The following is a 13,990-nucleotide window of genomic DNA, read 5'->3' as shown; positions in this document are numbered from 1 at the left end:
TGCTGATTTTAGAAGAAAAGCTTTCAACCTTTCATTAGAAATTCACTGCCAGATATTCTGATGCACTGTCCTGGAAACATGTCTGATACATTCCACTAACATATACCAAAGTATGGCATTTGAGTCACAGGGAGAAAAGATAACAATTCATCCCAAAAACGAGTTTTCTGGAATTCAGTTTTGATTCAGTTCTAAAGATACATTTTAAAGATAAAAAGGAAAACCAAGATTCACCCTTAAAATTAAAAATTTTTATATATATTCCATTATTAATATTCTTTGTGTTCTTACAATGCAAAAATTTAGAAACTTTAAAACTCTAAAAATTTTGACCAGTTTACCTATTTGGCCTTAGCACATCCTAAATTCCCTTCTAAGAATGACATCAGTGTTTGCAGTTCATCAGTCCAATATGGATGGAGTAATTCTATCTCTTCTTTGTTGGTTTATTCTTGGAGTTGCCATCCATGCTGGTACTGCTGGTACTGAAAGAGCTGGAATCTGAGTCTGAACAGAGGAGAAAGAAGAGCTTGTGAAGGAGGCTGAAGATGATGAACTAGAGGAGATTTCATTGGTGTCACTGTCCTCTGAGGAGAACAAGGTAGATGTTTCTTCACTATCTAATGAAGAATCACTAAGTGAGCTGTCACTGCAGTTGCTATGGAAACTGGTTATACTCTTAGACCTTTTTTCTTGGTCTTTCTACATTAGTTTTTCTAATGCTTTGTTATAACAATTATTAATTTTTTCTTTTAAAGATTTCTCTAATTCTGCTCTTCTTAAAGGCCTATGTAGGTACTCTTTTTCCTGTGCACTCATAAATCCAATGTCCAAATTCCAAGTATTTCTGACATTTTACATATATTGCTTATTTGCTTCAGTTTGTCTCCAGGCATGCATGGGGTTACCATCTTAGCTCGGCTGAGGCCTGTCATGCTGATGGAAGATGCAATCTTAATCATGACCCAACGACCAGAGTATATAGGGGATAGGGAGTGAAGGAAAGGAAGAGTGCAAAAGAAAAGATGTTATGGTCAAAAGGAACATTTCAATATTCAGGTATTAAAAGAAGAAAAGATCTCAGTGATGAAGAGGTCAGTGGTTTGGCCATACTGGTGAGTGTCTGAAGAAGAATAGAAATGAAAGGCCCCAGAGTGAAGGGTGAAGAGGAGCTGGGGGATCAGTATTGACAGTCACCAAGGACAACAGCATAAGATAGATAACAACAGAAAATGGTGGCCCTGTGTCTTAAGTGCTGTAAGATATGGGAGAAAGTTCAGGACACTGTGAGGTGACATCAAGGAGGATGGTGGGTGTGCTTTGGGGTGCAATCTTCAAAAATTTGGGCAAAAAGCCCTGGAAAGGGCCATGTACAATTTGGACAGGGAAGAGATGAGAAGAACATAATGAGGGTGAGATGAAGAATAAGGAAGGAGGTAACCTGAATATTAATGTGTTACCATCAAGGGGTGGCACGTGTGCATAACTTGCCAACCCCAGATTCTAATTGGAGTATCAACATTACAGTGTGGTCATATCAGTTGGGACTGGAGTTTTAGATTCTTTGGGGCTTTGGGAAGAGAGCTGGAAAAGAGAGATCTGCTATTTTGAGTCTCTGAATATCCATTTTTAGAATGAAAAGTTGTGTGGCTTGTTCCAAAGATATAAAGAAAAATATTCCCCCAGATATAATGGTTGTCATTCTTTTCACAATCTTTTGGCTTGAAAATCAATTTGCCAAAGAATTAGATTAAGAAACATTAAATATATCTCATTATCAAATCAATTTTCTATACAGGCATACCTCAGAGATATTGCGAGTTTGGTTCCAGACCATCACAATAAAGTGGATATGGCAATAAAGTGAGTCAGACAAATGTTTTGGTTCTCCAGTGCATATAAAAGTTACATTTACATTATACTATAGTCTATTAAATATGCAATTGTATCGTGTCTAAGAAAATAACATACATACCTTAATTTAAAAATACTTTATTGCTAAAAAATACTAAACATCATCTGAGCCTTCAGCGAGTAGAAATCTTTTTGCAGATGGAGGGTGTTGTCTCTATGTTGATGGCTGCTGACCAATCAGAATGGTGATTACTGGAGGCTGGGGTGGCTGTGGCAGTTTCTTAAAATAAGACAGCAGTTAAGTTGGCTGCATCTATTGACTCTTCCTTTCACAAATAATTTCTCTGTAGCATGCAATGCTGTTTGATAGCATTTGACCCACAGTAAAATTTCTTTCAGAATTAGAGTCAATTTTCTCAAATCCTGTCACTGCTTTATTAACCAAGTTTGAATAATATTCTAGGTACTTCGTTGTCATTTCAACAGTATCTTCACCAGGAGTAGATTCCATCTCAAGAAACCACTTTCTTTGCTCATCCATTAGAAGTATTGATAACTTCTCATCCATTCAAGTTTTATCATGAGATTACAGCAATTCAATCACACCTTGAGGATTCACTTCTAATTCTACTTCTCTTGATATTTCCAGCACATCTGCAGTGATTTCCTTCACTGAAGTCTTAAACTCCTCAAAGTCATCCATGAAGATTGAAATTAACTTCTTCCAAACTCTTGTGAATGCTGATATTTTGACTTATTCCCATGAATCACAAATGTTCTAAATGGCAGCTAGAATGGTGAATCCTTTCCAGGTTTTCAGTTTACTTTGCCCAGATCCATCAGAGAATCACTATCTATGGCAGCTTTAGCCTACTGAAATGTACTTCTTTTTTTTTTTTTTTTTTGCGGTACGCGGGCCTCTCACTGTTGTGGCCTCTCCCGTTGCGGAGCACAGGCTCCAGACGCGCAGGCCCAGCAGCCATGTCTCACGGGCCCAGCCACTTCGCGGCATGTGGGATTTTCCCAGACTGGGGCACGAACCTGCATCCCCTGCATCGGCAGGCGGACTCTCCACCACTGCGCCACCAGGGAAGCCCCATCTTGGACTTTAATGTTATGGAGATGGCTTCTTTCCTTAAACTTCATGAACAAACCTCTGCTAGCTTCAGACTTTTCTTCTGCAGCTTCCTCACCTCTCAGCCTTCATAGTAGTGAAGGGAGTTAGAACCTTGCTCTGGATTAGGCTTTCGTTCAGGGGAATGCTGTGGCAAGTTTGATCTTCTATCCAGATTACTACAGCTTTTTCCATATCAGCAATATCACTTTTTAATCATTTGTATGTTCACTGGAATAACACTTTTAATTTCCTTCAAGAACTTTTCCTTTGCATTCACAACTTGGTTAACTGTTTGGTGCCAGAGGCCTAGCTTTCAGCCTACCTCAGCTTTCAACAGGCCTTCCTCACTAAACTTGATCATTTCTAACTTTTGATTTAAAATGGGCGATGTGTTGGGGGCTTCCCTGGTGGCGCAGTGGTTGAGAATCTGCCTGCCAATGCAGGGGACATGGGTTCGAGCCCTGGTCTGGGAAGATCCCACATGCCACGGAGCAACTAGGTCTGTGCGCCACAACTACTGAGCCTGCACGTCTGGAGCTTGTGCTCTGCAACAGGAGAGGCCGCGAGAGTGAAAGATCCCCGCTCGCCGCAACTAGAGAAAGCCCTCGCACAGAAACGAAGACCCAACACAACAAAAATAAATAAATTTAAAATGGGTGATGTGCAACTACTTTCACTTAAATGCTTAGAGGTCATTGTAGGGTTACTAACTGACCTGATAACAATATTGTGTGTCTCAGGATATAGGGAGACCCAAGGAGGAGAGAGAGACAGAGGAATGGCCAGTTGGTGGAGTAGTCAGAACACATACAGTAATCGATTAAGTTTGCCATCAGATGTGGGTGCGGTTCAGGGTGCCCCCAAAATAATTATAATAGTAACATCAAAGATCATTGATCATGGATCACTGTAACAAATATAATGATAATGAAAAAGTTTGATATACTGTAATAATTACCAAAATGTGACACAGAGACATGAAGTGAGCAAATGCTATTGGAAAAATGGTGCCAATAGACTTGCTTGATGCAGGGTTGCCACAAAACCCAATTTGTAAAAAATTCAATATCTGCAAAGCACAATAAAATGAGGTATGCCTGTACTTTTCAATTATTAAACTACTACATATCCTTCTGAGTTTTGCTTCTAAGGTTTATTATAACAACCACATTGCATGTAGTGAAAAGATAGCTTTAGGGATGGGGAAAGATACGATGCTACCATGATCTCTTCATCTTCGGTTTCAAAAACAAACATCAACACTTTATCCAAGGATCCAAAACAATACTCTTTCTAGCATCCCAATGTGCAATATTCTATTACATTAATCTGGGCATTTACAGACTTCTGCTCATCTACAAAAACTAATTCTAATTTTGCCTATTTTCAGGAAAAAAACCTTTTCTTTATATTTAAATTTCTAAACAAAGCTAATGGTAATTAATATAAATTAAGAATATCTCATGAAAGCTTATTCCTTATCAATCTCTCCACAGGACCTATGCTGCATAGAATCTTGGCTGATCACCTTCTAGGTTCATGGAAGAACACAAATGTTTGTGGAAGAAGTCAAAGTACTAAGATAAGATTCAGAGAGTTCTTTTGATGTGAAAAGACTCAAACATAGTGAACTGTCTTATGGGTCCAAGGATTCAAATACAATGTGTCCCCAGCACTATAGCACTTTCTCCACAGGAATGGAACGTTCTGTTAGCCCCTCATTTTTAGAGCTTTTAGGCTGGTCAAAGATCTCACATTTATTTCAGTGAGAGTCATTAATAAAGGATTTTGGGGAATACTCCAGCTCTGAGGTGGCTCCCGGGAAGCAGTGGAATGAGGTGGTGAAGAATATGAGCCCTCAGGGGGCTTCCCTGGTGGCGCAGTGGTTAAGAGTCCGCCTGCCGATGCGGGGGACACAGGTTCGTGCCCCCATCCGGGAAGATCCCACGTGCCGCGGAGCGGCTGGGCCCGTGAGCCATGGCCGCTGGGCCTGCGCGTCCAGAGCCTGTGCTCCGCAGCAGGAGAGGCCACAGCGGTGAGAGGCCTGCGTACCTCAAAAAAAAAAAAAAAAAGAATATGAGTCCTCAGAGCGAACAGATCTGGGTTCTATTCCCAGGTCTTCTTTCTGGGGTCTTGGGGAATAGTTTGCTTATTTACAAAATAGGAATAAAGACAGTCTCTACCTTGTAGAGGTTCCCACATCTAATCTAATTTGTTCACATCAGAAGAGTTAACTTTGATTCATGGAATGAACACTGTTTCAAAAATTTTTAAAAAAGAACAATGATTTTAAAGGACATACTTAAAAAAAAAAAAACAGTATGGTGTTGTAAGGCAGGGAGACAAAACACATCTAAAACAAATCAAGTCAAAGTTAAAATATTATTCCCTGCTTCCAGACTTTGACCCACTGCTACTTAGAAACATAAATATCTTAAGGAAAGTGGAAGTAAAGCTCAAAGTTATCTAAATGTGGATTAGCCCTGCTGTTTTCTGGGTCACTCCTTTCTGCACTTCTTAGAGATACTGGATCAGAGGAATGTAAACCAAATTTAATATCTCCTTCAGAGAGACACAGTTAAGAGTGTGCTTTTCTCCAGTATGGGAAACACAAATCATTAAATTTGAACAGAAGCACTTTTTGGATTGCTGAGCTATTGGCCAGCATGGGTAATGGAAAGTGAACAGAAGTATTAAGGGCAGGAGTTCAACCCTGGCTCTGCTCTAGCCTAGGCCAAGGTCATATGAGATCTCTGAACCTTGGTTTCCTCATCTGTAAAATGGGGATGAGGATGAGGATGATAAGAATAGGTATGGCTAAAGTTACCCTAAAAATTAAATAAGACAAACGCTGTAAAGTGGAAGGTATTTACAGATGTTAACGATTATAATTATTTTAAACTACTGAATTGAATTAACTACCCTAGAATGTAGCCATTCTGCTTGCAACAAACAAACAAGCAAAAAAACAGACTTTAAAGCAGGGTGACAATCCAGGTCTTGTCATCAGTTAGTTGTGTGGCCTTCTACAAGCCATTTCATCTCTCAGGACTTCACTTTCTCTTCATTCTGATCTGCTTCACACACTCATTGTGCAGTTCTCATGAAATAAAGAAAAGACCATACTTTGAAAACAAAGTACCAAACAAATGTAAGGCATAGTCATTAGCTGGGATAGTCATCAGGAGTTGACTTTACTGCAGTGGAATTGGAGAAAAGAATTCCTATGTTGGTTTTTCTTGAATCCCTTTTATTGTGAAAAGGAGTCATTTCCACCCTTCAAAATGATTTTTTTTTCTAGATTGAACTCATATGTACCAATTCAACAAAACAGTTACTGGAAACTTATGTGACTTGAAAAGGGGAGATTATTGTGTTGATATCTTGTTTAGGTCTTGGAAAATGAAATTTAAAAGAATCTCTGCCATTCTTCTCGTGTAGAGCCACATTCAGCACAATGTTATAACATAACTGCAGGGTATCTTTCATAAGAATGAAACATCATTTTGTAGGCAGGCTCCTTTTCTCGAAAAAAATTAGCAAAGAAAAAAAATACACATCTACATGATACTTGAAATCAGTTTTTATTGTATTATATGATCCAGGGACCCAAAAAGGTATAAGAAAGAATTTTCCCAGACTTTCTGTTATTTCAGCTTTAAGTAAAACATATTGAAAAACAGTAATAACTTAAAAAAAAATGAGTCCTTAGAACTACACATGAAGAAATAAGTGACTGTAAAAATCCAAAACTAGTGGAATAAAATAATAAATACCATTAGTCCTGAATTCTAAGTAAATACTATAATAGCTACACTCATTTTTCTTTCATTGTTTGATTTCTTTTTATTTTCTTAAGGAGCTTCATGGTGCTAAAATGGCATTTCTGTCTCAGTATCTACTTCTTCAATCATCCTCAGCGTTCATCTTTTGCAATTTCTATTAAATATTAGTACCTAGTATTCAAATTAAGTTAAAAAAATTTTTTTTACTGATTTTTACTTTTAAAGTGTTCTTCAATAAAACAATAATGGCATTTACTTTTTGTGTTGTACGTCCCCTTCATTTTGCATTCCATCATGAAACCTAAGGTCATTCTGAGCATACAACTTACTTCATACCCATGATGAATGTTATCACCATATACTATGTTACAATTATCCCATAACTGACCAAAATCAATGCTTCCATTTGATAGGATTAAAGAAAAACATGGACACACATACATGTATAAAAAGGCACAAGTCTCTCTGTAAATATGACCCCAAGATTCATAGGGTAAATTGGCAGATGCGTTATACTGCAGTTACCCAGTTCTATTACAGAAAGGCTAGAAGAACACAAGTAACCTTTTAACTTTAAGGGCTATTTGAAGAGAGCCCTTGACAAAGCATTCATGAAAGACAGAACTGAAGGCAACCATGTCAATCAACGTATATATATGCTCAGCTGGGCAACCATAACTTTATAAGAAAAAATAAAATAAGATTATGTCTGTTTAGAATAACCAGAATATTTAGGATTATAACTCATGCCAATGGGACAAAAGCATTTATAAACAAAAAATAAAAAGTAATCTTATTGTCTCATTAAAATTAGTTTAGTAACTTTCAAATTTCAAAAGAAAATCTTTCAAAATGATTTAATTTTTATTTCTGAAACTTTAAACTTAAAATATTTTAGAAAAAATATTTTAGTTTTTCCTCTTTGTAGATAAAGCAGAATATTCCAACAGCAAGATGTGTGATGACAGAATTACTGATGAGATATTTTAATTCCATTAAAAGCATCATCAATTATCTAGTAAATACAAGGAACCAGGGCAAGCACCATAAGATGTACAAATATGAGTAAGAATATTCTTTGCCCTCCAGAAGTTTATAAATTCAGAAACTATTCCATCATTTGTGTGAGTTCTTGGCTTCTCAATAAGACATATATAAAAAGACTTTATTACCTTTCTTTTACTCTAATCATTTTTTAAAAGTTTCTATTTTTTGTTGTTGTTTTCATTCTGACTAGTTTGGAAGTAAAACACCATCACCACACTTTCCATCGCTAACAACATCACTCATGTATCTAAGGTTTGTATTAATAAATAAAAAAGATTCATCCAATTCTAATCCAGTCTTCAATGACCTAACTGCATTCCCAGCTCATAACATGGCAGTAATCAAAAACCAAACATTATTCATAAGAACCAAATCACCACTATTAATCCCAGCTCACTCTGTTTCTTATTTATGGCATAAACTAGGCATTATAAATGAGTTATAATCCTGCATGTTTTTCCCCAAATGGAATGCTGGTCTTGAGAAATGTCTTTTCTTAAAAATCACTCTTCAGAATCAACAGTGTGAAAATGATCATACTACCCAAAGCAATCTACAGATTTAATGCAATTCCTATCAAACTACCAATGGCATTTTTCACAGAACTAGAACAAAAAATTTTACAATTTATACGGAAACACAAAAGAACCTGAATAGCCAAAGCAATCTTTATTTATTTATTAATTAATTTATTTATTTATGGCTGCACTGGGTCTTTGTTGCAGTGCATGAGCTCTAGGTGTGCGGGCTTCAGTAATTATGGCACGTGGGCTTAGTAGCTGTGGCTTGCAGGCTCTAGAGCACAGGCTCAGTAATTGTGACACACAGAATTTGTTGCTCCATGGCATTTGAGATCTTCCCAGATGAGGGCTTGAACCCGTTTCCTCTGCATTGGCAGGCAGATTCTTAACCACTGTGCCACCAGGGAAGCCCCAAAGCAATCTTGAGAAAGAAAAACCAGCTAGAGGAATCAGGCTCCTGGACTTCAAAGCTACAGTAATCAAGATAGTATGGTACTGGCACAAAAACAGAAATATAGATCCATGGAACAGGATAGAAAGCCCAGAGATAAACCCATGCACATATAGTCACCTTGTCTTTGATAAAGGAGGCAAGAATATACAATGGAGAAAAGACAGCCTTTTCAATAAGCGGTGCTGGGAAAACTGGACAGCTACATGTAAAAGAATGAAATTAGAACACTCTCTAACACCATACAAGAAAATAAACTCAAAATGGATTAAAGACCTAAATGTAAGGACAGAAACTGTCAAACTTTTAGAGGAAAACAGGGGCAGAACACTCTATGACATAAATCACTGCAAGATCCTTTTTGATCCACCTCCTAGAGAAATGGAAATAAAAACAGAAATAAACAAATGGAACCTAATGAAACTTAAAAGCTTTTGTACAGCAAAGGAAACCATAAACAAAATGAAAAGACAACCCTCAGAATGGGAGAAAATATTTGCAAGTGAAGCAACTGACAAAGGATTAATCTCTAAAATATACAAGCAGCTCATGCAGCTCAATATCAAAAAACAAACAACCCAATCCAAAAATGGGCAGAAGACCTAGACAGACATTTCTCCAAAGAAGATATACAGATTGTCAACAAACACATGAAAGGATATTCAACATCACTAATCATTAGAGAAATGCAAACCAAAACTACAATGAAGTATCACCTCACACCAGTCAAAATGACCATCATCAAAAAATCTGCAAACAATAAATGCTGGAGATGGTGTGGAGAAAAGGGATCACTCTTGCACTGTTGGTGGGAATGTAAATTGATACAGCCACTGTGGAGAACAGTATGGAGGTTCCTTAAAAATCTGAAAATAGAATTACCATATGACCCAGCCCAGTAGTATGCCTACTACTGGGCATATACCCTGAGAAAACCATAACTCAAAAGGAGTCATGTACCACAATGTTCATTACAGCTCTATTTACAATAGCCAGGACATGGAAGCAACCTAAGTGTCCATCAACAGATGAATGGATAAGGAAGATACAATGGACTATTATTCAGCCATAAAAAGAAACGAAATTGAGATATTTGTAGTGAGGTGGATGGACCTAGAATCTGTCATACAGAGTGAAGTAAGTCAGAAAGAGAAAAACAATACCGTAAGCTAACACATACATATGGAACCTAAAAAATAAAATGGTTCTGAAGAACCTAGGGCAGGACAGGAATAAAGGTGCAGAGATAGAGACGGACTTAAGGACACAGTGAGGGGAAAGGGTAAGCTGGGACGAAGTGAGAGAGTGGCATGGACATATATACATTATCAAATGTAAAACATATAGCTAGTGGGAAGCAGCCGCATAACACAGGGAGATCATCAGATCGGTGCTTTGTGACCACCTAGAGGGGTGGGATAGGGAGGATGGGAGGGAGGTGCAAGAGGGAGGGGATATGGGGATATAAGTATACGTATAGCTGATTCACTTTGTTATACAGCAGAAACTAACACAACAATGTAAAGCAATTATACTCTGATAAAGATTTTTTTTTAAAAAATCACTCTTCAGGAAACCCTGTGTCTCTATTTCTTAAAGTTCCACAGTTCATTAGCACTCTAAAGGCTCCTGCAATAAAGGAATCTACTTATCTTTGCTTAACCCAACATTTTCTAACTTTCTTTGACAGGCGAACTCCCCCCTCCCACTCCACCCCTTAAAGAACTGCTATGGAAATCCCTCAAAACTAGTATTTTCAGGAAGACATTTTGAGAAATGTCGCTGATCCACAACGGGAGGAATAAATTCAGATGGACATCACATCCTCCTAAAGCTTGAAAACCGGAATTATTCTGCCCTAGGAAGAGGCTGTGTCACTGTAACTAAAAAGGTGTTTAAATTACAATGCCCCTTGACCTTCTACTTCTTGAAGGATATTTCCAAGATTTAAATGGCCTGGTCGTGCTATGGATCTAGCTGGGGAGCTCTCTGATGGTACCTTCTTTTCTCTAAGGTGTCCATGGTTGTTCAGGGCACTTGCATGGGGAGATATAGCCTGAAAAAGTAAATATGGTAAGTCATTTGATTGTACAAAAAGCTCTAAGTTAGGCACAGTTTGCTTGTTCTTTTGTCCCCAGATATTCCACTATCAAAATCAAACATTGGTAAATTTTCCCTCAATAAGAAAACCATTGACAGAGTATTAAAATACTGTGTATTTTACAGTTTTAAATAACCATCCAATAATACATGATTTGGAGCTACTTGGCAAAAGCTACCAGTATTAAATAAATTTTAGTTCACTTGGGGTTAAAATTACTATCAAATTCTTTCATTAGAAAGTCCTCCTGGCCTCAGATTCTGAGTTTCTGGCTTTTGGGGGCTGCTGGCCACCTGTTCATACAGTGCTGTCTGTTTGCACAAGATGGTGGAAATTCCTTGGGTAAAGAAAGTATATTACGAAGAAAAGAAAATGGCCAAAGTTTCTGCCAAAATGGTTCTTTCTCTTGATTTCCTATTCTGTTTTGTTTTATTTCCCTCTTCTTCTGCCAAGAGACTCTGCCTGACATGATATAGTTTTTAGCATTGAAATCCTGGCAAAACACTATTAAAAATATTTAAGCAACGCACAATTATGTGGAAACAAAATAAAACCAAAAAAATAAAAACAAAACCCAAACTAGGTCAACATTCGCCAAGTTCAGAAGCAGTTGCAAAGGAGGACAGGTTGTATGTACATCAGTAAAGAAAGTTTATACCAATTAAGGAAGGAAGAGAATTAGCTTACTTCCTTAACTCCAAACTATAAAAAAGCCAAATCAGCACTCCTACATGACTTAGTTGTTTTGTTACATTTAGTGTAGACATATTCAGCATTTAATGGTTTCTCTCCATCTCTCCATCTCTCTCAAGGTACTAGAAATAAGGCTTTTAATGTAGACAAGCCAAGACAGACAATGACCAAGTAATAAAAACAGGATCAGTGCTTGTCAAGTCTTTGGACAATTAAATGCCAAGCTTGCTCCCCTGTATTGCCCCATCTAAGAAGATCAATTTAACAAGGAGCAGAACAAGTTTCTATGGAAAGTCCAGGGAAGACATGTTGCATTAGCTTGAAAGGTCCCCACAAAAGCTTAGGAAACCGTTTTGAGGGACATATAAGGGGCAGCTGGACAAAGAAATCACACTGAGCCTCAGAAGGCCCCACTGCTTCTTTCTGGACATTTTTAATTGACAAAGACAGTTCAAGAGCCTTCTTATTCCCCAATCACACTGTAGGCAGTAACTAGGGGACAGCAAATCCCAGGTGCTGTCATTGAGAGGCGGCTAGTGGATATCATAACTATGATTGTAACACAAAATACCCTTATGCTAAACCACTCAAGCCTTGCCCTAGAAACTCTCCTGGACAGTTTATGTCTAAGAATTACTTTGCTGTATCTTGGAAGTGGTTATAAGAACACCACACAGCCAGGAATGTAACTCAGAAGTTTGTCCTAACTATCTATCATCTATCTATCTACTATCTAACTATCTATCTCTATCTACTATCTATCTATTTATCTCAATCTATTTACCTAGCTAGGCTAAGCTCTCTGATCAATGACAGATTTAAGAAATGTTCAGTGAACACAGTGAGGCTATTCCCATGCTGACAGCTTCCTTGATGACAAGCAGTAATACAAGCCTACCTGGGACCTTTTGCTCCCTCATCACAGAAGTAATTTCTTAAAGCCTGATCCTTTCCTTAGGAGAGGGAAACAAATATAAACTCTGAAAGCAGAGAAGGCCTTTCATGTATCCTATGCACAAAGACTCTGTCTGCAGCTGCAGAATCATGAAATTGACAGGGAGAGGACTTCAGGATGGCCACAGTGAAGGAGAGACTTGTTTCAATAGCCTCAGAGTGTCAAAGAATGGAATTGCTAGTATTCATAGCAACTTACTGATTCTATTACCAAGTGTAGCTCTCCACATGGATAAAGTGCAGATATTTTTTGTTTCTGGTAATTGTAAATGTCTGGAATCAATGGCTTCTTACCAGGTATCTCATTAGGTGAAAATTCCTTTGGGGTTCATCTAATCATGTGAAAGCATTGCATTAGTTATGAAACCAAGCTCTATCTCATTAAAATAATTCTTAACTATCAGTTTAGGAAAAGTATCATTTTTTAAAATTTTTCTATAAAGTAATATTTTCTTAAAACATATACATACATACATTTATTTATTTACCACAGACTCAGGCAGAAACAAAACACACTTTGTGTGTTCCCCTTTTAAACATGTTTGAGCTGGAGTAGGGCTTGAGGTCTCCAAGAAGAGTCAAGTAAGGGTATTTTCTTTTGGAAAGATGAATAATTCAAGAGATATCTCTTGAATAAATTTAAGCTTATCTTGATTTTGATTTCTATAGGTGTGTCATACAAAAATTCTTGCTGTTACTTATTTCCTACCCCATCACAAAAGAACAGAGCCTCATTGATATAACTCAACATAAGCTTCACCGAACTGCAGCAGACTGGTGGTTTTCACGCCCTCTTTTGAAGACCAGTGTGAATGGTCACTGTATTTTCCACCTTACAGTCTTATTCAACATTTGTATTGTTTATGGGGACTCTCTTGCTATTATTTTTTCACTTTTTTCTGTGAATTGAATTTTTAAAATTCATTATACAGTGTTTTGTTTGATGTTTTAAGTAGTTCTGAGGTCGAAAAAAGTTAATTTTCGTTTAAAAGACAAAATAAATACAGAAATATAGTTTAATGTGCTGAAGGGAAAAGGAAGAAATTAGTTGTCATGGAAATAATCTCTAATCCACTGAGAATTTTAAGCCTTTTAATTAAAACATTAGAAAACTTAAATGCATAATAAACACATAAAATGGAAATTGGATTCAGATTCTGAAGCCCTAAGTGAGTTTTCTGACTATGGCACTTAATAGCTGCATGATTTGGGTTTACGTCTGTGATTTAGACCCTTTCCCTGAAAAATAGGGCCAATGATATCTCATTGGGCTGCTATGTGAACAAATGAAATGATTTATGTAAAACCACTCCCTCTTACACATTTACAGTCTGTGCATTAAATGTGGTTGTCTTCATTCTGAACCTGCCCCCCGGGAGGGGGAAGACACTTGGCTGTGTCACCTGGACAACTGCAGGATCCCTGGGCAGTGGTGTTCAGCTGGCTCCACAGCACTGATGAGCCCAT

At 37.5% G+C, this 13,990-nt stretch overlaps 1 pseudogene; it reads right to left on the bottom strand.

The window, feature by feature from the left end:
* Positions 1-427: 427 nt before the first annotated feature.
* Positions 428-900, bottom strand: LOC136131423 (zinc finger CCHC domain-containing protein 10 pseudogene; annotated as a pseudogene).
* Positions 901-13,990: the final 13,090 nt, after the last annotated feature.

The sequence above is a fragment of the Phocoena phocoena genome, chromosome 11 (assembly GCF_963924675.1).
Source record: "Phocoena phocoena chromosome 11, mPhoPho1.1, whole genome shotgun sequence".
In the NCBI taxonomy this organism is placed as follows: Eukaryota; Metazoa; Chordata; class Mammalia; order Artiodactyla; family Phocoenidae; genus Phocoena; species Phocoena phocoena.
The sequence above is the reverse complement of the archived record's forward strand: the minus strand, read 5'-3'. Positions and strand labels throughout refer to the sequence as shown.